This window comes from Numenius arquata, chromosome Z, assembly GCF_964106895.1.
Source record: "Numenius arquata chromosome Z, bNumArq3.hap1.1, whole genome shotgun sequence".
NCBI lineage: Eukaryota > Metazoa > Chordata > Aves > Charadriiformes > Scolopacidae > Numenius > Numenius arquata.
The window spans coordinates 78,052,257-78,075,880 of record NC_133616.1 but is presented as its reverse complement, the minus strand read 5'-3'; positions in this window follow the sequence as shown (position 1 = coordinate 78,075,880).

Genomic DNA, 23,624 nt, shown 5'->3' with positions numbered 1-23,624 from the left:
TATTTGTGGTTCACACGGGTACGTAGTTCCAATGGGAAGGCACTTACGGAGATCCCAAAGCCAATGATTGCCTTATGATTTCCTGTGAGCCAAGGGTTGTATCCATGTGATGCTATTTTAAAATAAGCCTTAAAATAAAACTTTTTTGAAATAAAACCTTTTTTGAATAAAAATCATGTAATTATAACCTGTAATTAACACGCAACTTTAAAACGTGATAAGAAGTTCCAAGAAAATATTCAATTAACAATACATCTCCAACATCCTCAGCACCCAGCCCCACACACCTTCTGTACTTGGGATGTCCTCCTTTGGCCCTACACTAAGGCATCTGATACCAACATTAGGAAATTAATTTATTCTTTAACTTACCAGCAATTGAATCCAAATGAGTACAGTGCTCAGAGTTTTCACATAGGCTGACACCTTTCACTTAAAGGCTAGGCAATTAATACTGGAGAAAAATGCAATTTAAAAGGTAAAAGTATCACAAAAATATGAAACTGTGCATATTTCAAATGTGTACAGCCATGCGCTCATTCATTATTCTCCTGAGTCAGTCAGCAATTTTTGAAGCTTTGAACCACTAGGCACAGTTTTCATTGCTGGCATAGTTTGTTACGGTTAGAACTAAGGACTGGTGAAAATGACTTGGCTGCCTATCTTGAAATTGGTCCTGAAACACTGTTGCTTATGCTCATCTGTGCCCCACAGCTGGCGGAGCCAGAAGCGTGTACCGGGCAAATGATTATAGGAACTTCTTTTCCCCAGAACATACCCATACTAACTAGAAAGACGCACACCCCAACCCAAAAAAAAAAACCCAACCCCCAAAAAAACAGATGGAAAAGTAGGTCAGCATGATCATCCTAGGCACTAGCACAGTATTTTCCAGAAACTTTGTAAGAGGATGGTAAGCTTTTTCTTAAAGAGCAGTGAGAGCGTCTCTGCTTTTTGTTCAGGCAGCTCCAGACATTCCAAAACACATCATGTATCTTTCATTTGTATTATCATCATTTTTATTAAAAAAAAACAAAACACAGCTATTCACCAGCTCTAATCAAATTAAGTCTAGAAGCACTTAAAATGTATCTCTGATCACCCCAAAATAAGGAGATCGGAATGAGGAGTCAGAGACAAGTATTCCCTCTCTACTGAATGGGAAAATTATTCTTTATTCTAGTTTAGGATAAATATCCCTCAATCAATCTATAACATATCTGCTCAGGGGTTTTTTTATGGTTAGTACAGGATATGTAACAACTATTTCATTCAAAGAGTCAATCAGGATGAATGCTCTATAGCAAAGCAAGCAAAGCCCATCGTCTTGCTCGGTCCCTCGTGAATGGGTTGCCCTCGGCCAGCCCTCACAACACGCTTCCTCACACCTTCCTCCCTGACACACAAACACCCACTGGCACATTTATTTCAATATTCATCTTCTCCTCCTAGTTCCTTTCCCTGTATTAGAGAGGACCGAACCACCACTGCATCCTTATTAGATACCACAAGCTTGCTGTGGAGAGATGCTCACTTTACGCTGAAAACAAGTCAGCATTTTTGAGGCAGCAGGGTTACAACACAGCAGATACTGCGATTCCCCCCTTTCAGGACCATGTCCTGCCAAAGCAAGTGGGACTGCTCACTTGGCGAAAGCTAAACGTGTCCTTTCAGCTCTTCCTTAGCATAAGCTGCACTGATGGTTGGCAGTTTGCAGGCCAAAGCTTTCAAGCTTAAAAGCTTTCTCAATACAGAAGAAGGCAGCGACACAGGTACACTTGTGTGCCTTCTGCAGACTGACGATCCCATGCTGTAAAACATAAAGTAAATGACAGGGGGGAAAAAGAGCCATCCCTGGTAGTTTCAAGTGTTACCACCTTGCCTGCTCTCCTTCCTCCCTTCAGTCATGACCCTCAGGTGTGCCAAGTTATGGCTGTGCTAAAGAGGCATGTTATTTTTAAGAGGTCAGCGCTGCCAAGGGCTGTTTGTGTGGAATGCGCATTTTGAGCCTTGCAAAGAGTTAATCCTCCTCTCACCAAGCCTTCAGAGGACTCAGGAGGGCACGACGCCAACAGAAAACCACCACCACCACCACCAGAATCCTCCAAACCCTGAAGATTATGTAGCAGCAACTTCAGGCCACCTCAGCGCAGGGCAAGCAGAAGCCATCGACTGGAGCCCCTTGGCCTGCCCGACAGCACAGGTGTGGGCAGAGCTGCTGCCTCACCACGTGTAGTGTCTGCCTGTTTGTACCCTCGGCTCTCCCCGGTTCTGCTCGGTTTCCAGAAGGAAGGACGGACATTTTTTGGCACCTCTCTTTGTTTGAAGGACGGCTGCCGCAGCAGCAGCCGCCTCCCTCCCAGCCCCAGCCCTGGCTCTGCCGGGCCGCCCTCTCCCCAGCCACATAGCAGGAAGCACTGACACTGTCCCCACATATTAAAAAAAGGAAATAAAGCTAAAAAAAAAAAACAAAACAAAACCAAACACCAAAAAACAAAAAACCAAACCAAACAAAAAAACTAACGGGCAAAACCAGACTGCCTTCCACCACCCACGCCGGGGCTGCTGCCCTGAGGAAGGCACAGGCCTCTCCTCAGAGGCCCCACCACCATGACACCCTCGCAGCCCACCGCCTCGCACAGCACACCCCACCCCACAGAACACCCCCCACCCCTCCAAACATACACACACACTGTCATGACACCCCCACACACACCCAACCCCCCTTGGCTGAGGGGCGAGATGGCGGCCGCCCCCTCTTCCCGCCGGCGGGCGGCCGCGGGTGACAAACTTGGTGCGGCAGCCGGCCTGTGTCAGCACAACTTCCAGCCGGGAGGAGGAGGAGGAGGAGGAGAAGGAGGAGGAGGAGGAGGAGGAGGAGGAGAAGGAGAAGGCGGCAGCGCCGCGCGGGGCCGGCGGGAGGCGGCCGGGGGGACGGAACAGCAAATGCTATTCAGCCCGAGCAGTTTCAAGCCGCCCATGCTGGGGAATTACTGTAGTCGAGCTACGGCTCTGAGCGCCGGCTGTGCGTGTGTGTGTGTGTGTGTGTGTGCGCGCGCGCGCGGTGTGTGCTCTGTGTGTGTGTGTGTGTGTGTGTGTGTGCGCGCGCGCGAGTGTGAGTGTGTGTCCCCCCGAGCCGGTGCTCGCGCGCGCCGGGCGGCAGCGCGGGACTGCCGCGCGCCCGCCTGAGGAGAGGGGCGGCGGGAAGCCGGGGGGGGGGGGGACACACGACACCCAGTTTTCACCTCAAAAAACTCCCCTTTTGTAGGACTCTCCGAATTTAAAATACCCCCCCCCAAAAAAAAAAAATAAAAAAAAAAAAACCACCACCACCAAAAAAATAATTTAAAAATAAAAACCAAAAAAAAAACCAAAAAACCAAAAACAAAAACCCAAACCCCACAAACGTGTTCTCGGGCAGACTGACAGCCGGGGTCAAGAAACAGCTGCTGGAGTTAATGTTTCTTCCTCCCACTCCGTCTGATGGCGGTGCCCTGCCAAGGCGAAGTGGGGAGCGGGAGCGCGGCTCCGGCCCGCCCGGCATTGAGGGGGGGTCGGGCGGCGGCAGAGCGGCACACGCCGGGCGACGGGCGTGGGGGGGTAAGGGGGATCAGAAGGCGGCAAGGGTGAGGGGGGATCGCCCCTATGTGGGTTTTTTTTATTATTATTATTTCCCCACCTTTCTCCCTCCTGTAGGAGCCCGGCAGCGCTGCGTCTGCTGGCGAGGGCTGATTCACGCTGCAGAGGACTGCCGGGCACCCAGCCCGCCATCACTCCGCCCCGCCGACAAGTTTTTGGGGGGCGGCCCGTACCCCCTTCCCCCGGCAGAGCCCCGGGCGCCGTCCCCTCTTCACGGGCCGGCGGAGGGCGCGGGGCCCCCGAGGCGCCTCAGCCCCGGCCCGGGCCCGAGCCACGTCCCCCGTCCTGCCCGGGGACACGGCGCCAGTCAGGGGGCTGCGGCCGCTGGGCTGTGGGTGAGGTCTGTCTGGCCCTGGCGGAGCTGGGCTGGGTTGGCCGTAGATGGGTGGGCTGCTGGCCCGCCTTGAAAACCTAGCATTTTGGGTGCAGAAGCCAACAGCATCCTGGGCTGCATCGCACGAAGCGTGGCCGGCAGGGCCAGGGAGGCGATTCCGCCCCTCCACTCCACTCTGGTGGGACCCTGCCTGCAGTATTGTGTCCAGCTCTGGAGGCCTCGGCACAAGAAGGACATGGGCTTGTTGGAATGGGTCCAGAGGAGGGACACGAAGATGATCGGGGGGCTGGAGGACCTCTGCTACAAAGACAGGCTGAAAGAGTTGGAGTTTTTAAGCCTGGAGTAGAGAAGGCTCCAGAGAGACCTTATAGCCTCTTCCAGTATCTGAAGGGGGCCTACGGGAAAGTTGGGGAGGGACTTTTCACAAAGCTATGTAGTGATAGGACGAGGGGTAATGGCTTCAAACTGGAAGAGGGGGGATTTAGACTAGATATCAGGAAAAAAAATTTTGACTATGAGGATAGTGAGACACTGGAACAGGTTGTCCAGAGAAGTTCTGGATGCCCCATCCCTGGAGGGGTTCAAGGCCAGGCTGGATGGGGCTTTGAGCAACCTGGTCTGGTGGGAGGTGTCCCTGCCCATGGCAGGGGAACTCTATGATCTTTAAGGTCCCTTCCAACCTAAACCATTCTGTGATTCTTTGATACATACTTGGAGGCCCACTTAAAAAATGTCCCATATCTAACAATTACCACTGACCCAGCTGCTAAGCACCTTTTGAAGACTAGGCTCCTGAGCAGGGACATAAGGACCTACCTTTGAGCACCCGTTTTTAAGGAAGTTGGGCCGTGTTTCATGTTGAGGAGCAGTAACGTTGCATTGCTCTTGTTTTTCCCCACTGAAGACTCCCTCTGCTCACGTTTTATGCATGTCAGATCAGCCCCGCTATCTGCGGAGTTATGGTTGCCATTAACTGTGGCATCCTGATACTTCATCACCACATCAGCCACCGCTTAATGTCGTGGCATGTTTTACCCTCTTGTGACACAGCTTCATCTCATCACGTGAAGATGTTGCGTCGACTGTTAGAGTTTTTCATCTTCGGAATATTTATGCATTCACCATTGCCACAGAGATGCCTATTCGTAAATAAAATAACTGCAGCATGAGTACTATTGACATCCTGCAAACACGGCTTGCGAGAGACTCATTAAAATCAGAGCTGTCCAGTAAGCCCTGCTGCCTCCTGGCAAGCTGGCCTGTTTCATTTTTTTCCCTTAATTCCCTGTCCAGGATGGTTCACTATTCCAGCCTATCGCTTTATGTCATTCTGTGAACTCCGCTCCGTCTGCTGCTTTTTGCAGGCTGGTCCACTTTGCTCTTTCAGCTGTATTCTCCACACAGCTCTTTGCCCAACTCCACTACTTGCTGCTAATTAATGCCTGATTTTTTGCTATCTAAAAAAGATAGCACTTTGATTAGACACACACACACACACACGCATGCATCCACACATACCAACATTATTAACTCTTCTCTTTCTGAAGAATAAGAGACATGAAATCCAGACGTGGAAATATCAGTTTGAAATCCCCGTGGAGCTCGGTGAGATCGGGATTTCACATGTGGTACCCAGAGCTATGTACCTTCAACGTTCGCTTATCAAACGGATGGGTGCCCATTACCCTAACTCAGCCTTCCTAAGCCGGGCTCACCCATTGCCCAAATTCAGATTCACCCATTACCCTAATTCAGCCTCCCAGAATCAGTTTAATTCTGCCGTTCTAATGAAACACCTATACGCGTGGCGTTTGTACTAACCAAGGGCATTTCCGAGCCAAATCATTGCCACTGCAACCTATACAAAACAGAATTATATTTATTTCTTTCTTTTCAAGTTTTTTCTACTACCTCACAAGAATTAACATGTTTGGCCTTGCTATTTAGAGGCGTATTTCAAGCCCGCAAGTTGCAGTTCATGAGAATTGGCTCCTTGGCTTTTTCAGCTGTCTTCCTTTTTCAGACAAGTAGCTTCCATGCATTGGCTGCTTTATGTCCAAATTTTTCTCACGCACAAATAACACGGAACTTGGAACAGTGGCTGGAGTCAGTAAAGGAAGAGTTTGGTCCAGAAGCTCCAAAAAGCTCTCCAAGATCTCGGAAGATCCTGAAGGTCACAAGAAAAAAATCATCCACTTCTAAGGCTTAGTGCCACAGCACAGTGATCCAGCACATCAAAAACCTGGGTTTGGGAACTGAAAGTTGGAAAGAAACAGTGTTTTCAGTCTCAGGCTGGGGAGAGACAGGCTGTGACACATACTGTTTCAATCTTACATTTGGAGGTCTTTGCAGTCGCTTTTTGATACTGCTGGAAGAAGCCAGATGCCCTACAGGACCTGCACCTCCCTTTGCAGAGCAAGAAGGGTATATTTATGAGGAATATACATGTGTGCAGGCAGTCCTAGTGCCTGAAGCCAAAAAATTCTCCATGTTATACCTTTAAAAGCTAGCATAGCACAACTGAAAAGTTACAGGGGAGCACAGGACCCCTTTTGAGTCTTTATTTTAGTGTTTCTCTGAGCCTGGAAGAGTTATTCATAACTAAAAATCAATCATTTTTAAGATACTGTTTTCCAAAAGATATATGATCTTGTTGATGCACCAGCAGTAGCCAGGCAGCATTTTGGACAGTTACGTCTGCATAAAGATCGCTCTGTCCTTACTTGCTATGCCAATGCTGATTTCATGGTTTGTTGCAGAAAAAAAGATCGAGAGCTTCTGTTCCCACTGCTTGATACATAAGGACAGTGGAACAGTCACTGAAAATGAAAGTTTATAAATTCACTACTAATGAAAGAAAACATTTTATCAAACCACATGATTTTAGGTGAGGGAACACATTGCCACAATAAATAACTGAGGTCAAGTAGTTTCCAGGCTACAAAAGAAAGCAGTGTTTTTTATGAGTAGCAGGAACATTCAAAACCATAATAGATAAACTACAGCAAACATGTACAGAAGGAGATATAAAACCTCAGGTTCCAGATCATCACTCAATCTGAGAATAAACAAGAGAGATAAAGTCAGATACTAGGCAGATTACTACACGTCTTCACTGACAGCTCCTTGAACTTTTATTTGAAACATCTGATTCTAGATACTACTGAAAGAGATTAAAGAACCGAAGAGAATAGGAGGTCTAATCCCTAAATGATACACCTATGTTTGTTTTGAACTAAGAAGAAATTGCAAATTAATGAGTTGTTTCAAACTGTGTGGTCACTTTCATCTGCTGGAAAATACCTACTGTGGAGACATACTCTTTCAATTACATTTGTTGGTGCACGTGACTTGGGTTTCTCAAGCTGAGAGACTGGTATTAACCCACTTTACATCCAGCAAAACATTTATTCCTATAGCAGATTCTCATTTTACAAACTTGGCTCTTGCTTTTGATGGCTAGGAAGTCATTTATCTCTGTTTCAGGACAGTAACGGTCCTGCCTCCGCTGTGACGCTGTGTTAAGCCAGATTGCCTTGGCATACGGACACATGGACAAGTCACTGCAGGGTGAGTTTGGGTGTGAATTCACAACAGTCCGCTCCCGTGGTGGACCTGACTGCGCGCATGCATAAAATGAGGGTTAGGCTTCCTTGAATTACCTCGCTTGTGTCCCCGAGAAGAAATGCACACACAAGCTGTCACCGTGGAATGGGTGTCACACGGTTTCACTTTCACCTGTGACCAGGGCCAGGATGAGATTTCTCCACCCCACTGAAGTGTCTACCTACCACACCTCACTTAAGGCTGCTGGCAGAGGCTGTGAACAACCTTTTCATTGCTCCTGCTGCAGGACAGAGCAAATAGCCACAGATGTCAACCAGTCCAACAGGGCAAGCAAAGCCATGGCAGCCTGAGATAACGCTGTACCCTGTGTACAGGACCACAGCACAGCTCTACTATCAGCTCTCCTGGCCCACAGCCTGTTGTTGGTGGGACTGACAGCAGGGTTGGTGAAAGGGCAGGTGTATTTCTGGCCCCGTGCAGCCCCCTGCCTCCTCTGTCCTGCGGTTCTTTGGCTGTCCATCAGTCCAGCTGGTCCATCCCGCTACGGCTTGTCTTAGGTCTGTGCCCTTATGTCGGACAGATGTGCAACAACAGCCTTGTTAGGGAGCAGCCAAGAGAATCTTTCTGATTTCCACCCATGTTCACACCAAGTAAAACACAGCAATAGAGAAGTGGAAACAACTCATCCTAACTGGGCGTTTTTCATTATATCTGGTTGTGCTACTCCTGTTTATCCCAAAACGCACATTTTAGCACTCTTAAACATGCAGCTTGTGGAGATCACTGTCACAGGTTTGTTGCTTATCAAATCTGGTTAGTCGTTACTGAGATTTTTGCTGTGATTATGAAGGGTGACAGGGCTACACACCTTGTGTCACTTCACCAAACTAACGCTGTGTGCTCCACGCTCCAGTACGTTTCCACCAACTTGGAGCTTGTAGGTTTGTCTCCAACTGGCCTTGGTTCTGCAGCTTCATCCAGTGGTTGAAGTTTCGTCAGTGTGCTTGGACACCAATTAATCCTTGGTGTGGTCTGGTAGGGTGAAGAAGGCATGGCTGGCCGTAGGGCATTTTTTTCTCCTGTTCTTCTTGGACTGTCTCCAAGAAGAGATGGGCAAAAGTGGCAAAGAGTAATTGTGCTGAGTGAACGAAGGGAGACAGTTTTAAAAGCACCTAAGGAACTTCACCACCGTGTGTATTTCTCCAGCAATTTCAGCATCCCTCCTCATTCCCAGCCCGTGTTGCCGTTCCGCCCGCTGCATTGTGCTGGCACAGCTGTTTCTTTGGCTGTGGGCGGCCCAGGGGTGGGAAGCAGCAGCTGGAGGGGTTGGGAGAGCTGCTTATGCCAGTTTCAGCAGCCCCATCACAGAAGGACCATGGAAGGTGCTCAGGAGGAAGGCCCTCAGGTATTCAGGTTGCATCTGAGTCACCTCTGTATTATTTCCTGAATGTTTGGTAGGCGATAGGTGGTGTATTTCTGATGCCATTTTAAGGTCACTGTTGGTTTATTCGTGGCAACTGCTATGTGTTGGTTTTCATTAGAAACGTAATATAGGCTGGGAGCACTGAAAAGCAGCAACAGCAGCAATTATGCATGTGATCATCACAGAGAGTTTGAAAATCGTGCTTCAGTAAAGCCTGAGTAGAGAGAAAGAAAATTCTTCCACATGAATATGATTTGCTTTTGCTTTTACTGCGTGGTGGCACTTACCCGTGGCATTAAAATGCATTGTTTGGATATTTTTCACATGATTTTGTTACAGGGAGAGTTCTGCATTATAAACAACATCTTTTGCTAATCTTAGAAACACCACCATACTCTAGCCAATAGTGTTCTGGAAAAATCCCAGAAAATAGGAACCTGTCTCCCAAATTGTTAGAAAATTTCCTGAGAAGCTTCCAAACTCAGTCTCTGTCATCTACAGAAAAAAACCCCAAAATTAATTAATAAAAGTTCCTCTTAATATTTCATCCAGAGAAAGTGCTTAAGGGGCTTTCAGAAGACAAAGATTCTCATGCAGCTGATGATTCAATGGAATCAAAATACCCTTTTTTTTCTTTCTTTACAAACATCTGGTAGAAAATGGGCTTTCACAAGATGCTGAAAAGCCCTCCTAAATCCCCCCAAAATTTTCCTAATAGCATCTCTATCTGTGGAGCTTCAGCAAGCCAGAGAATTTTAATATTATTAACTAGCAGAAATTTTCACATTTTTCATTATATTATACACTATTTTATATATATTTTGCATTAGGGTTCTTGATGACTTCTGGTAAAATTACATTATTTTGAAGGAGTCTTTGTGATTAAGTCCCTTTGCAAATATCAGAAAAATGAAAGGAAGAAAAAAAAAAAACAACCACCATCCATCTTCAAGAAAGCAGAGAAAAGGCAATGTCAGAGGTTATGATTTTTCACATGCCTGATGGCAGTTGTGGCCGGGTCAGAGTATTGCTGCTGATGTGCCGTTTGGAGCCGATGGTGTGGGGGGCCTTCAGAGGTCTAAATGAGCTACCCGGGAGCTCCCCAGGTTTCAGTTGTCCTACAGGTCAGCGCGTTTCTGTCTTTTTACTGTTTTCAGTCTACATTTGTATTATTTTCCACGTTTGGTCTGGGTCTATATTAGCTTGAGGCATATGCTTTTGTCCCCATCCTTTATAAAGCCTACATACCAGCTCACCGCTGTGCTGCTAGTCTTGAAGAAGCCGGGTGGCTTCTGTGTGGAAAGGTGTTGGTGCAAAAACGGCTCACGTCTGAAAACTGACTGTGCTCTGAGTCCTGATGAACTGCCTGACTGCAAGACTGACGCCCAAAGCCAGGCAGCATTGTGACCAGCCAGTGCCACCCCAAACGTCACGACCTAATGCTCCAGCCCATCCTGGGGGAAATCACATTTATCCTTCTTTCAGTTGTGGCCAATGTACTTCTACCTCAACCAAATGTGCGCTTGAAATTTTCCCCTTTGCCATAGTAATAAGCAGAAATCGGGCAAGAACTGCTTACTTAGCAGTGGAATAAAGTATTTGGGGAAGAAAGGCCTCCAAAAAGGCCTTACGTACCTGTTTATCTTATCTAGACCTCTGTCCTTCCTGATTGAAACCCAGACGTTCCTTCATGTCTCAGTCTGGTTCCCTTGAACAAGTAGCTTCCTCCGTGTGAAGGCTCCTTTTTAAGCCTGCCAAGTTTACTTATCTCCTGGATTAAGCAGCCCTTTTCTTCCTTGCTTCCAGCCACCTGCAAGTTAGCTGGAGAGGAGGAAGTGCCTTTAAAATTAATTGTTCTGGTTTGTCTTTGTTAATTGGGATTGCATGGGCTTGCAACCCTAATTATGAGGACATTAAATTGGAAAAAATGAGAATTTGCTACAGGAATCCATGTGTTTGTTAGAAAAGAAGTTCAGCTCAAAGGCCTACAAGTAGAATAGGTAGGGATATTCATAACAGGGTTACAGGAGGGACAAGGAGGAGGATGAAGCCATCTACTCAGTAATTTACAGTTCTGTATAGCAAAAAGTAGGGGGATTAGCAGGAAGAGCTGAAAGTCTCAGTGCATGATCAAAACTGCAAGTTAATTGGCATAGCAGGCACTCGTTCAAGTAATTTACATGACTAGAATATTAATATGGAAGGGTATAACTTTCTCTGGAAGGGTAGGGAGGGCAAAAGAGAGGTATTGTTTTTTGGCATATCAAGGTTGTACAAGAATTGTGCTAAGGTCCAGAGTGGGAAAGAAGATAGATGGGTTGTAAGTTTGTGTACGGAAGTAACGGGGAAAAATGAGGGCACTGTCACAGCATAGGCTTTTGTACGCCACCGAACCGGGAGGATTAAGTGAATGATGCTTTTGTGAACTGATAGAACTGTGTGAAAGCACTGGACTTGGTGAAATGCAGAAATGTAACTGGTACATCTGGTAGGAAACCAGAAAAATAGAAGACAAATCAGCCAGTTCTAGAAATGTGTTGGAAATAATTTTATAGAATTTTGAAAAAAATAAAATAAGCTCTCCTAGATTTTATTCAAGCCAGCCATTGGGGACCAACTGAGAATGTGAAGGTGCAAAGCAGCCTGGGTGAGACTGACCATAAAATGTCAGAGTTCCTAGACCTAAGCTGGGAAGGCAAAACAAAACCAATGGACATCAAGAAGCCATTATTCAATAAATACACAGAATTGGAAAGATTTTCTGGGAAACAAGCCTGAGGTATCCAATAGATTTGACAGCTCCTTTAAAAAATTATATTAAAGGCAGACACATAAACTCTTCCAATGCAAAAGCACATTAAGACATTAATGTAGCTAAATCAAGAGTGTTTCAATGACTTACAACACAAGAAGAGAGTATAGGAAGTTGGAAACTAGGTCAAATTACCAAAAAAAAAAAAAAAAGGAAAAGAGTATAAAAACACGGGTATAAATCAAAAGGGCCGAGACAAAAAAATGAAACAAAACTAATGAGAAATACAAAGCATAGCAGGAGGCTATTCTAAACGTGTTGTAGTAGGAAGAAGAAAATCAAGAGAGAAGTTTACTTCTCAAAAGGAAGAGAAAGATACTGACACTAAAAAGGATAATTTTTAAATTTCCATCTTAACAACAACAACAAAACTTGTGATCAGACAACAATGGTAATTAACACCAAAGATAAAGGGGTAAGAAATGAGACTACAGTTGGGAAGGAGAAAACTCATGGATAGCTGAACAACGTGAGATATATTAAAATGGGTTGCATCTGGTGAAATTCAGCCTGGGTATTATTTAGAGATCTAGCTGTGGCAGTTGCAGCTTTATTACTAGTTATTTCTTAAAGCACATGAAGGATGGTTGAGGTTCCAGACTACTGAAAAGGGGCAAACAAGTGAGAGAGGAGAAACTCTCAAAAGATCAGTCATCTTAACTTCAATCGTGGACCAATTAATTAAACTATTTATGGGCTTCTAAAAGACAACAAAGAGATAAATAGCAACCAGGATGAATTTGTCCAGAGCAAATCATGTCAAACCAATCTAATTTTCTTCCATGACAGAGTAACGGGCATCAAGAATAGGGAGAAGCAGTAGACATCATACGTCTTTGACTTCAGTGGGTTTTTGTCACTGTGCTATATAATTCTCATACGCAAGGTAGAGAAACATGGCTGTGTGAAACTACTAAGCAGCTTACCAAAATGTGTTTTGAGAGCATAGGTATCAGACGTTCATTACTGAATAGAAACACGTATCAAATGGGGTTCCACATTGGGGGTCTTTTCTGGTCCATTACTATATGGTAGTTTTAATAGTGACACAGATAGTACAAAGGGAAATGTTCCTGGAATCTGAAGATAACAGCAACTGGAGGGCAGACACAGTCATGTTCAAGGATAGGGTGATAATTCTAAATTGTTTTGAAAAATCAGACAAATTCTGAAAAACAGGTTGAAATTCAGTTAGGATAACTGCAAATTTTCACTCCCGGGCAGCAGTAAGCAGCAACACTGTGTAAGGACTGACTTTGTACAGCAGAAAGAAATACAAGAGTTGTAGTAAACCAGAGTTTAACAAAGACTCAAAACCATGAGGTTGAAGAGTGAAGGAGACGGGGTTGTGTAGTCCACATACAAGATAGAGAGAAGCATGGTACAAGACTTCAAATTACTAAAAAGTTGCTGTGAAAGAAAGGCAATCTTTCTTTTCTGTGTTTGCTGGTGGATTAAATAGCAGTTACAGAGATATAGGTTAGATATTAAGAAAATCTTTCTGACAGTAAGGCTAGAGAAACACTGGAATAGATAGCCTAGGATGAAATCTTCATCAAGAGTTTCCTAGAATGAAGTTAGATGGACCATGCATACAGAAGGACCATGCATACAGAATCTGCACTGAGGCAGTGCCATTGACTAGAAGATATTTCAGATATTTCCCATTACTTGTCTGATTGAACAACTTTAAATTACTATGGGAGGGGTGGGACCAGTCAATTCAGCTTGTCTTCAGCTGCCTGTTTTTTCCCAGTCACTTTGCCTTGGGTTAAACTAATATAATCATAAAGTACTGAAGAAGCCAGATCAACATAGGGGAGCTACTGCAAACGCTTCCAAATGTGTCACAGCCCAATGAGTGCTGCAAGTTAAATTGTAAGAAGTTGTATACCCATTTTTTCCCCATATGTGGATTCTGAGGTTTTCATAAATTTACCTGAACAAATGCAGCAATTTTATTTAATCTGGTTACATTAGTCTCATATGAGTGCTGCAGATCCCTATAGCTCCTTCTTATTCACTGTGGTACGTGTATTAATGAATAAAAAATTGATGAGCTTTAGGCCTTCCTCTTTGCTTCCCTTCCCCTCTCCCATCAATGATTCAACCAATGAGCTAATAGAAACTTTACTGAGAAACACAAACCTTCACATAAGTAACTGCCTGTCTGTTGCAGAGGATAGAACATATGGATAGGCTGGAGAGCAGCATGAGGTGCTGGAAAAAATACCCAGGTGCAAGGAATTCACTAAAGGACAAAAGCATGTTTGCTGTTAAGAATTTTAATTTTTAATATTCAGTATTTGTGGCACTTTACTGAGGTTCAGTGGGAGCCAGTATTAAAATGCCTTTAATCACTGGTATCTGCAAAAACAACATATGACTTAAATTATATGTGCAAAGGCATAAGCCACAAATATTTAGTCTGTTGCCTTTCTTGAACCAGGTAGCTGCTAAAGTTTATAGCCCTGCAAGTTTTGCCTGTGAGGAGAGAAACAGATGCGGGAGCTGCCAACTCTGACGCAATCCAGTTTATTTACCAAGAGTGTACACGAGATGAATGAACAGAAAAGACTGTTTCTCCACTTTTCCTTCACACTGCTCTGCAGGTATCTCTGACACTGTGCCTGGTGCGTCCTTGCTCTGAGCTTCTCTGCCTTTTTGCCCATTGCAGTCATAGGCATGAAGACAAAAATCACGGATTTCTCATTCGGATAATGCCTGGCCTCCATAACCCCCTGTGTTATAAGCACATAAGCTCCAGTCGGCAACACAGTATAGCCTTATTAAATACCTGTGTTCTTCGTAGTGGCCTCTGTTGTTTAAATTACCTGACTGCACAACAGCACTCAGCTAATTTTAACAGCTTCTTTACATTTGCACCACATGGAAGACACCTCTTAAAGTGATCAGTTTCAGCTGTGCTTGAATGAACCAGTAGCATCATCTGTTGCCTGCATTTAGATGCATCTAACAACTATTCGCAACGATTATGGAAAAAGCCTCGGGAATGGTGTGGGCTCAGGCAAACGTAGCTGCTCTGTTCACCCTGGGCCTGATCCAGACCTCACTGAAGTTTATGGAAATACCCCCACTGCTGTCAGTGGGCATTGGATTAGGACCAAGGCTACTCCCGCCTTTACTTGGATCTTACTCTGGCCGTTCTCCCATTGAAGTCGATGAGATTATTCCCTGCTATAATAGAGCTCACTGTCAGGAAGATTTTAATGATATTCAACCTACATTTTCCGAGCCTTCATATCACCCCATTATTCCTAGTTGAGTCTCATTATCTTCCCTTTTTTTCGGGGACCCAATCCTAACCTCCTTACTCAGGCGAAACTCCCACTGACTTCGATTCAGGAGGCAGGATCTCACTGTCATCTTCACTATTCGGAGGCTGCTGTAATGCCCCCCCATGATGTCATCACATAGGCAAACCACGCATGGTATTTTTGCTTATAAAGACCACAGTATTGAGCCTATGGCAATACTGAAGAGGAGAGAAAAATGAAAAGACTTGCTAGTACAAGACATACAGCAATATGAATTTTTAAATAACATTTGATCTTATAAAAATATTTTATCATCTTTCCATCAGACGTACGTCCTCACAGCTATATAAAAATCTGTAGTAAAATTATTGTAAGTAGTTTCTTTGATTAAGAACTCAACATTTGTGGTTTAGAATAGCTTTATCATCTGCTGTGGACAAGATAGATAACATGATACCTCTTTCTCAACAATCATTTATTATGTATAATTTGGCCTTTCTGGTTGGTTGGGTTGGAACATGTCCTAAATTACCAGAAGTTAAATACTTCTTATACGTACTAAAAATGGTAATTTCCTATAGAATTGTATTAAAATCTTGGGTTTTATTTAGAGTTAAGGCATCACATATCTTCTGTGGTCTTCATGCCGATAAATTTTTTCACATTTAAAATTCTGTTAGCTTAAAAGGTTAAACACAGGTAGTGGACTCTCATTCCTTTCTCTTCTCGGTCTGTGATGTGCCAGAGAAGAGCGTGCAGAGTCTCTTTCCCTCCATCCACTCCCTGGGCAAAAAACTACCAAGACAGCGGACAACTTTCAGGGTGACCTGGGTAAGATGGTACCTGCGGCTGATGGGCTAAAACACTCTATCACATCAGCATAGAGCAACACCGAGCCCAAAACCCCCCGGTCAGGCATTGCGGGTAGTTGTACCTTTGCTCGTTTTTAAAGCTCTTGGAACAAGAGCCGTCTTTTTGTCCGTGTTTGCACAGCAACAGGCGCTGAATGATGGGGTTTTTGTGGTAGCACAGTAACACTAATGATAATATTGATAGGAAATAAAAACTAGTCTTAACTAAAAGAAAGGGTGTATGGATCGTACATAACAAATACTCCAAAATGCATTCCCATCCCTGATGCCGTGTGCTTTGCTACTCTGTTCTGGAGAAATAGTATTAATTCCTCCAGCGTAGACACATGGGACCTGATTTTTCCAGTTAGGGATATCAGCTATATCAAAGCAGCGATGGTAAACCACTTTTTGTCTACATGCTAGATTTCCCCAGTTTTTTATCATAATCTAGTAATTAATCATTGTAGATGTCCATGTTTAGTCCTTTTGCCATTAGTTATATTCATTTTTCAGTAACTGCCCAGGCATCACATACATTAAGGCTAAAATATAAAGCGTTACTGCGTGCTCTGGGTTCATGGCTGTTGTCCTAATTTGCCCTCCCCACTCTAATGTTATGCTGGTTTATGGCAAATGGAGTTCCAGCTCTCAGGTGACTGTTCAGACCTATTTCTTTAATGAGATAAATCAAAACACTCTAATGTTTATGCAGTTATGGAATTCTTTGGGAACACTGCTCTGAAACTCAGCATATTCAAGAGGCGTTTACTCGCTAACTGCGGAAGTTTGCTTCTTTATTCCAGCCCATCTCTCCTTTTCAGATATGAGGAAGCACAGACAACTAAGATACAGAAATGTATGTTAAAGAATAACCTGAAGAGCCCATCTGCATTATCACATTTAGTTCAGACCAGTTTGCTTTTCAAGTGGGTATCCCCATTACCCTAATTTACCGTTCCTGTGTTTGCATCATGAAGCGAGCAAACGAGACTCCTCTCAGATGAAGTTAAACCAAAGGATGCACCCTAAGAGGCCATCCAGTTTGTTTCAATGCAGCATTCTGTCCACAGGACCAGACTTGAGTTAGTTAGTCTTCAGTGAAACCTGCAAAAATACAAAATGGACATAAGGTCCACAGCACCCACTGTGCTGCTCTGTAGATCTTCATTGCACTGCACTAGTGGGGACGTGACTTTTGCTGCCTGCTTCGAAGAGACCACCCCGTAGTGCCTCTTCTGCTGTGCCTTTGCCACCCCATCTCCTGGTATTTAACCCAACAGTTCTTTGACCACAGCTTCTTCAATAAAACAAATTAGACCAAAAAAGAAGCAGACAGGGAGAAATGCCTGCCACCGGAGTCCTGACACCGTCTTAGCTTGGTTACAGAACAACCAAGAGAGTCAACGGGGATGAAATTCACTCCTCAAGCTTGGGTATACTGTATGGGAAGAGCATCATCAGCTCGTTCAGAAACACCAGTTTGGATGCTGAGCCATCCCTAATGCTTAATTATAACTACAGAAATTAGACAGTCATATTAATGCATTGTGTGTATATCTATTATTTATTGTAGCTACACTTTTTTGTGTCATACACTGAAAAAAGTGTCCGGTTAAATTCAGATGCGTTTGGAAAGCATCTGATTTTGTGATCAGAATGACAGGAGTACTGTTTTTCTCTGATATGACATGGGTTTCACAGAAGGATAAATGTTGGACTGTCGGCATCTCCTATTTCCATTAACCTTCTTTTCCTCATTAATAACTGACCTAGAGCAATAAGAGCCACCCATGAACTCCAGCAAATAAACCAATCCACTTCTCCAGGCCCAGTGCTTTTGGCTGCATGCAGCCTTACAGAGTAGGCAGCAACACGTCTGCTGGAAACTATTTTACAGCCCCATGGACAACAGCTTTTTACTGCATTTCTTTGATTTCACCCATTTAGCCACTCTATCCCTAATATAATAACCTAATCCGTGCATACTAAAACCCTGTTAATATTCTGGACCTGGAAAATTAGCTAAAAATCCATAGAAAGATAAACATAATAGAACACAGATGATTAACATGTAAATTTAACATAATGGATCCCAGTATCAATATCTCCTGTGGATTTTTTTCCAGTTGAGACCAGCTTTGTAAATTCCAACCGTGAGGCTGTATCTGATGAAAGAGTAAAGCTACAGTGAGGAAACAATGCACAAAATATGTCTGTAATGTAATATGAAAATGGTGTTTGGGACTTTAATACACTGTAATTGACCACACAGAACTTTTCTGTGAAAAGATGATTTGGTATTAAAATTGTGCAGTGGTTAAATAATGTAATTTTGATAATGACAGTAAAGTACAATTTCTGTAACACAAGCAAATCATAAACTTTTTCTCATTCAAATGAATGATGTAATATGTCTGAATGCTGTCACTAATATACATTTTAAAAAGAATCCTGCCTTGAACTATCACTGAATACAATTACATTTCAAATATATAAGAAAAAACGGTGAAGTCACAAAATAAATGTATTGAAATGCCAGGTTGCATTCATTTGGGAAATAATGAATCCTGTGGGAGGAAGTCAAACTTCTTCTTCTAGATGGTTTTATTACAGGCTTTTTAAGGAGCTGAACCTGAGGAGCTGTTTCTCCATGTTAAGTTGAAAACTGAAACCGTGATAGGTTTTGACCTTCTAAAGATAAACATTAATTCCCATGGACTCATGGTTCCCGTCGCTTCTTGCATTGTATCAGGCTTCTGAGATGAAGGAGTTTAATCTACTAAGGGTCTGACCGGAGTGAAATTTCACTAGTGGTAAAAAGTGTTATTTATTTGTGGTGTTCCTCCTAAGACTTTTTCGCTGCTGTTGGTGCAAGAAGCGGCGTTGCACCACCGCTGAGAGATCTCGAAGGAGTGTTGACGCATGGAGCCATTAGAATGAAACAACCAAGCTACCTGAGTAGTTTCTGCCAGTTAGTTCAGTTAGTTTTTTACTACCTAACATTCCGGCCTTTTGTGGTTGTTGTTGTTCCTTGGGGCTCCTTCCTCCTCTCCCGCACGGGAGAGTTGCACGCTCCTTCTCCACCAGCAGAACAGGCTCCATTGTGCCCTTTCCACGGTAGGCGACGTAATCTGGGGCACGGCGAAAGCCTGCTTTGATGATTTTAAACTTACGGCACTTTCCTCCCAGCAGCTGGCGAGCGGAGTGGGGCCGATAAGCCTGCACCACATCACGGGGATCTGTGTGTAAACTGAGGTGAGTGTTGGATAGATTATGACTCGCCGCTGTGCCCCCTTTGATCTGCAAATATATTCGCATTTGATCCCTGCACAACACACTCCACAATTCCCTCTCCTTTGTCTAAGGCTGATAGATACCACATTGGGCGTTCCCTTATGTTCTCGAACGTATATTTAAAGTGGAATATATATATATATATACATATAACGTTCTCATGCTGCTATATTTCATTTGCAAAGATATACTGTAAATTTTACTTCTTACCAAAAATACATTATCCTGGAAGAAAACTGAGTCAAGTGTTCTCAATGTGCCTGTAATTCCTTTGCAATTGTGTGAGGTGTGAAATTCACTTGACTGTTCTTACTGAAAGATCTGAAGGGTGGGAGATAAAAAAATTGTTTTACTTCTGCCAAGCAAGCACGAAGAAGTATAGATTATGTATATTATTTCTGGAAAGAAGATGGAGGAGTTGTGGTTCCAAAAGACATCCTCAAAAGAAAAAGAAAAGGACCTAAGACAAACATTTTCTTTTTTTTTAATTGTATATATCATGTGTAAAGAGAAAATAACCGTTTATTACACCAAAAGATTAAATAAATGGTTGATTGAGCTAAAATAAAGTTTGAAGTTGAAAAAATATGCAAAATGTCCCTGGTACAAACTTCTTGAAACACAAGATCTCTCTAACCCACTACAGAAAACAGAAACAACCTTCTTGGGGGTTGGCAAAATGGTCTTTTTGATTACTTTTTTTTAAGCGGATTTAAGAAAATTTTCACCCTTTATTTGAAAATGATGATCCACTCATAAAAGCAGGCATTAAATTTCATAATAAGACATTTACTCATTAATTAAATGCGAGACTCACCAGAAAATACCTGCATTGGTATTGGTGATTTGGTATTTTGCCTTCTCGGTCATTACCTTAGCGTGGCACTAGGAGGCAATCTGCTATTAGAGGTGTCACCCCTCAGACATCAAGGTCTTTGAATATTGCGATATTTCAGCACCAAATGGCACTGCTCATGTGAAGGGTTTTTTCGTGTGTCAAATCCCAGCCTGTATCACCCCGTCTCCTGAGCATTTTCCATACGCTTTTAGAAAATGGCAGATTGGTGATTAAGAATTCCTTCCCAAGACTTTGACCGCAGGTTGAGCCAGTCATTCCAATTTCTAATACACCAGATATCTAAGTGAGGATCAGTGGAGGGTCTTGACAGGGCTGTGATGGCCGAATTGCCTGTGTTGGCAAGATGTATGTCTTTCCAGGTATGCCCAGAAGCAGACCAGCTTAGATAACCTTAACAGGTAAAACATACGCATCTCTTGCTACTTGGGACATCTCTAGGGTAGAAAGCAGCCAAAAAAAAAAAAGAGTTGAGGTTGAAAATGCATAGTTCGGATTCAGGTACCAATGGGGCAGCGAGGTAGAGTTTAAGCTCTTAATGGAAAGGAACACACAGACTAATAGAAATGCTCAAATGGTCAGAAGAAAGAACATGGACATTCTCACACTGGGCACCAAAATGTGTTCATTTTTGATTTCTCTTTATGTCAGTTTTCATCCTTGTTATTTTCATAGTTGTTCTGAAAATGAATTGATTAATACTTTTGTGCCTCCAGATGTTATAAACATATGAAAATCATAGGCAAACCTAGGAGAAAGTTAACACAACAGGGTCAAAAGAGTGTACTACACGTAAGGCTGTGGTCATACATTGAAAACTGAGGTTGAATAAATATTCATTAGCTTGTACATCTATTCCACGTTGCTAAATTAGCAGGTGGTCTTTCAAAAAAAGTAGCCTAAGTACATGTGCTGCAAGATTGCATCAGCGTGTGGGCAGTAACGAAGGTTTGACGGGCCAGAGTTGTGCTGGCTCTTCCTGGCTGTTGAGGGCTTGACTTTGCCGCCTTACATCGCTTTAGTTTTATAAAAGTTCTTTTGTTGTTGTTTGGGAGCAGATGTCTATTTCTACGTTTTGTAATTCTGTAAAGAACAGTATTTAGAAGTTTTGAAAGACTCGATGCCTGTCACAGAGGGACCCTGAGACAGAACTGGGAACACGCTTTTAAAAATGCTTCCACAAGTGTTTCCTATGACAGAAAGTTGGATTTGGCTTGGCTGTGTTCGTGCTCCTTCTGTTTACTTTTTGTGAATATTTTAGCTAATAGGTTTACTTTTAGGATTGTTTATAGCAACAGCACTTTTTAAGCAAATATTTCAAAAATTTCATGGGCAATATATTTTAGACTGACAAATGTAAATATTTTCACTAGAAATCTAATTATAAGCTTTACTGTTTTTAATGTATGTTTTATTATGTGATCATTAAATCAGGAAGTATATCTATGCACACGTGGTTTTACGTAGAGTTAGGAACTACTAACTCCTTGGTTAAATAGCAACTACAAAGAGAGCATTGCAGATCACCCACTTGACTCTCAAGAATTCCAGATATTAAGTACTTTCAACAATGTAGTATAAATCCTCAGACCTTTTCATTGCCGTAGACGCTGCCCTTTGCATAAGCCAGGCTTAAAGTCTGTATTTCAAGTGTTGGGATGTGTTGTGATATGGTTAGGTACATCAAAGGATACAAGCAAATGGATACTGCGCAGTTTTCAAAGAAAAGAGAGAATCTTGAATTGGGATCACAACATATGTAACAGAAGAAAAAAAATTTAATAATTTCAGTTTTCAAATCTGTTTAAATGCAATTCTTTATCTACAAATTCTCTATCTACAAACTCTTGCAGGTTTAAAACCTGATATATAATTTTGCCTTGTTTTTAAAACTGCTCCCTTCGCCTTTTAGAAAAGAAATAATAATCATGTTTGTGCCTCTCTAACATAAACATAATTAACATCGGTGGTATATGGAATTAATGCTGCCTGTAAGGAAAAAGCTTCACAATTAAATCATAGATTTGCTGCTGTGCCATTTGAAGACGTGTGCTTTGCTCACAAGACAATGGGTTTACGCACCATATTCCATAGATTCTCATTACATGTCCTGTGTCAGCAAAATTATATTAGGCAATCTCACCACTTGCATCAGCTCATATTAATATTATTTGTAAGACAAAACGGTCCTTGATATTATGCTTCTAATCATTATCAGAAGTCATTTTGCTCTAGGATGTTAATATTAAAGTTTATATATGATAACATTACTATTTGTTTTAATAATTTCCAATAAAAACAACTACTGTTTTAGTGACTCATTTTATTTTCATGTATTTCCTGGCAAGTATCGCATGGCTTTTTAAGACATACAAAACCAAGTTGGCTACAGCTGAGCTGAGAGGCTGATTCCATGGGCTGGGCTTGGTGGAGGCTTCCACTTAAACCCATGTTCTGGACAGGGCAGAGGGGTAGGGTTACCTTCTTCAGCTTCTAAATTATGCGCTCTTGCAATGAAACGCTGTAAAACAACACTCATTAAGACTTCAAATATAATGAAAAACCGCTGATCACAAAATAAAAGCGAGCCAGGGAAAGAGAGAAAGACTGGGAAAAAGAGGTGGAATTCCGTCAACCCTGTCTGGGACGCGCCACGTCAACATCAGCTGCTTGGGTGGACAACTCCATCCCAGACACGTGTTGCCTACAAAACTATTAAGCAATAACTACATATGTAGATAATGCTACCAACTACAGTTGGTAGTTTCGGTTTGGGTTTGTGAGTTGTTGGGTTTTTTTTCTCAAGGAATAATACAGGATAAAAAAGCAAGCTTGGATTGCATTTTGGCATAATTAAACATACATCAGCTTCAAATTCAACAACAAATTTTCTGTCCGTGCATAACCAAAGCTCTCAGTGCATATAATGCGTATGTCGTGCCAGATCATTCCACATTATATAATATCTGAGATACTGAAGCCTACTTACAAAAGGGAAATCATGGAAAACGTAATTGTGATTTATATGTTTTGGGAAATACACTGTTTTGTTAATAGCTTAAAGAAAATCATAAAACCTTAGAAATGTAGTTCTAATTACTACATTATCAAGGATATTTTAGCAAAAAAAAAAAAAAAATTCAGGTCTTTTTAAATTCTTTTTTGGCCAGGTTAACTTATTTGTTATTGGTCATTGTGATTGAGGACAGTAAACATTTTCACTGCTCTCTCTTTTCAGGAAGAAGCAAACCATTCAGGCCCCAAACTAAGGGCTGGTCTTGCTGTGTTCGGATCTCAAGAAAAATGTGAAATCTTTTCTTTCAGCATTTGTACTTGTTCCAGTTCTCTACTTTGGCTAGTCTGGTTTATATTTCCACCTAAAATGGACAAATTCTATAGTCTTTTAAATCCACCCAACCCTATCGACCTCAACCATATTCTTATCCTGATTTACAGCCTCATTAGGATTTTAATGATGTAAATGAAAGTCGAATTTGCTCCTAAATCTTCACTCTAAATTAAAGAGTGTATTCACCTCTCGGTGCAGGATGTGGGAGTACGCACCTC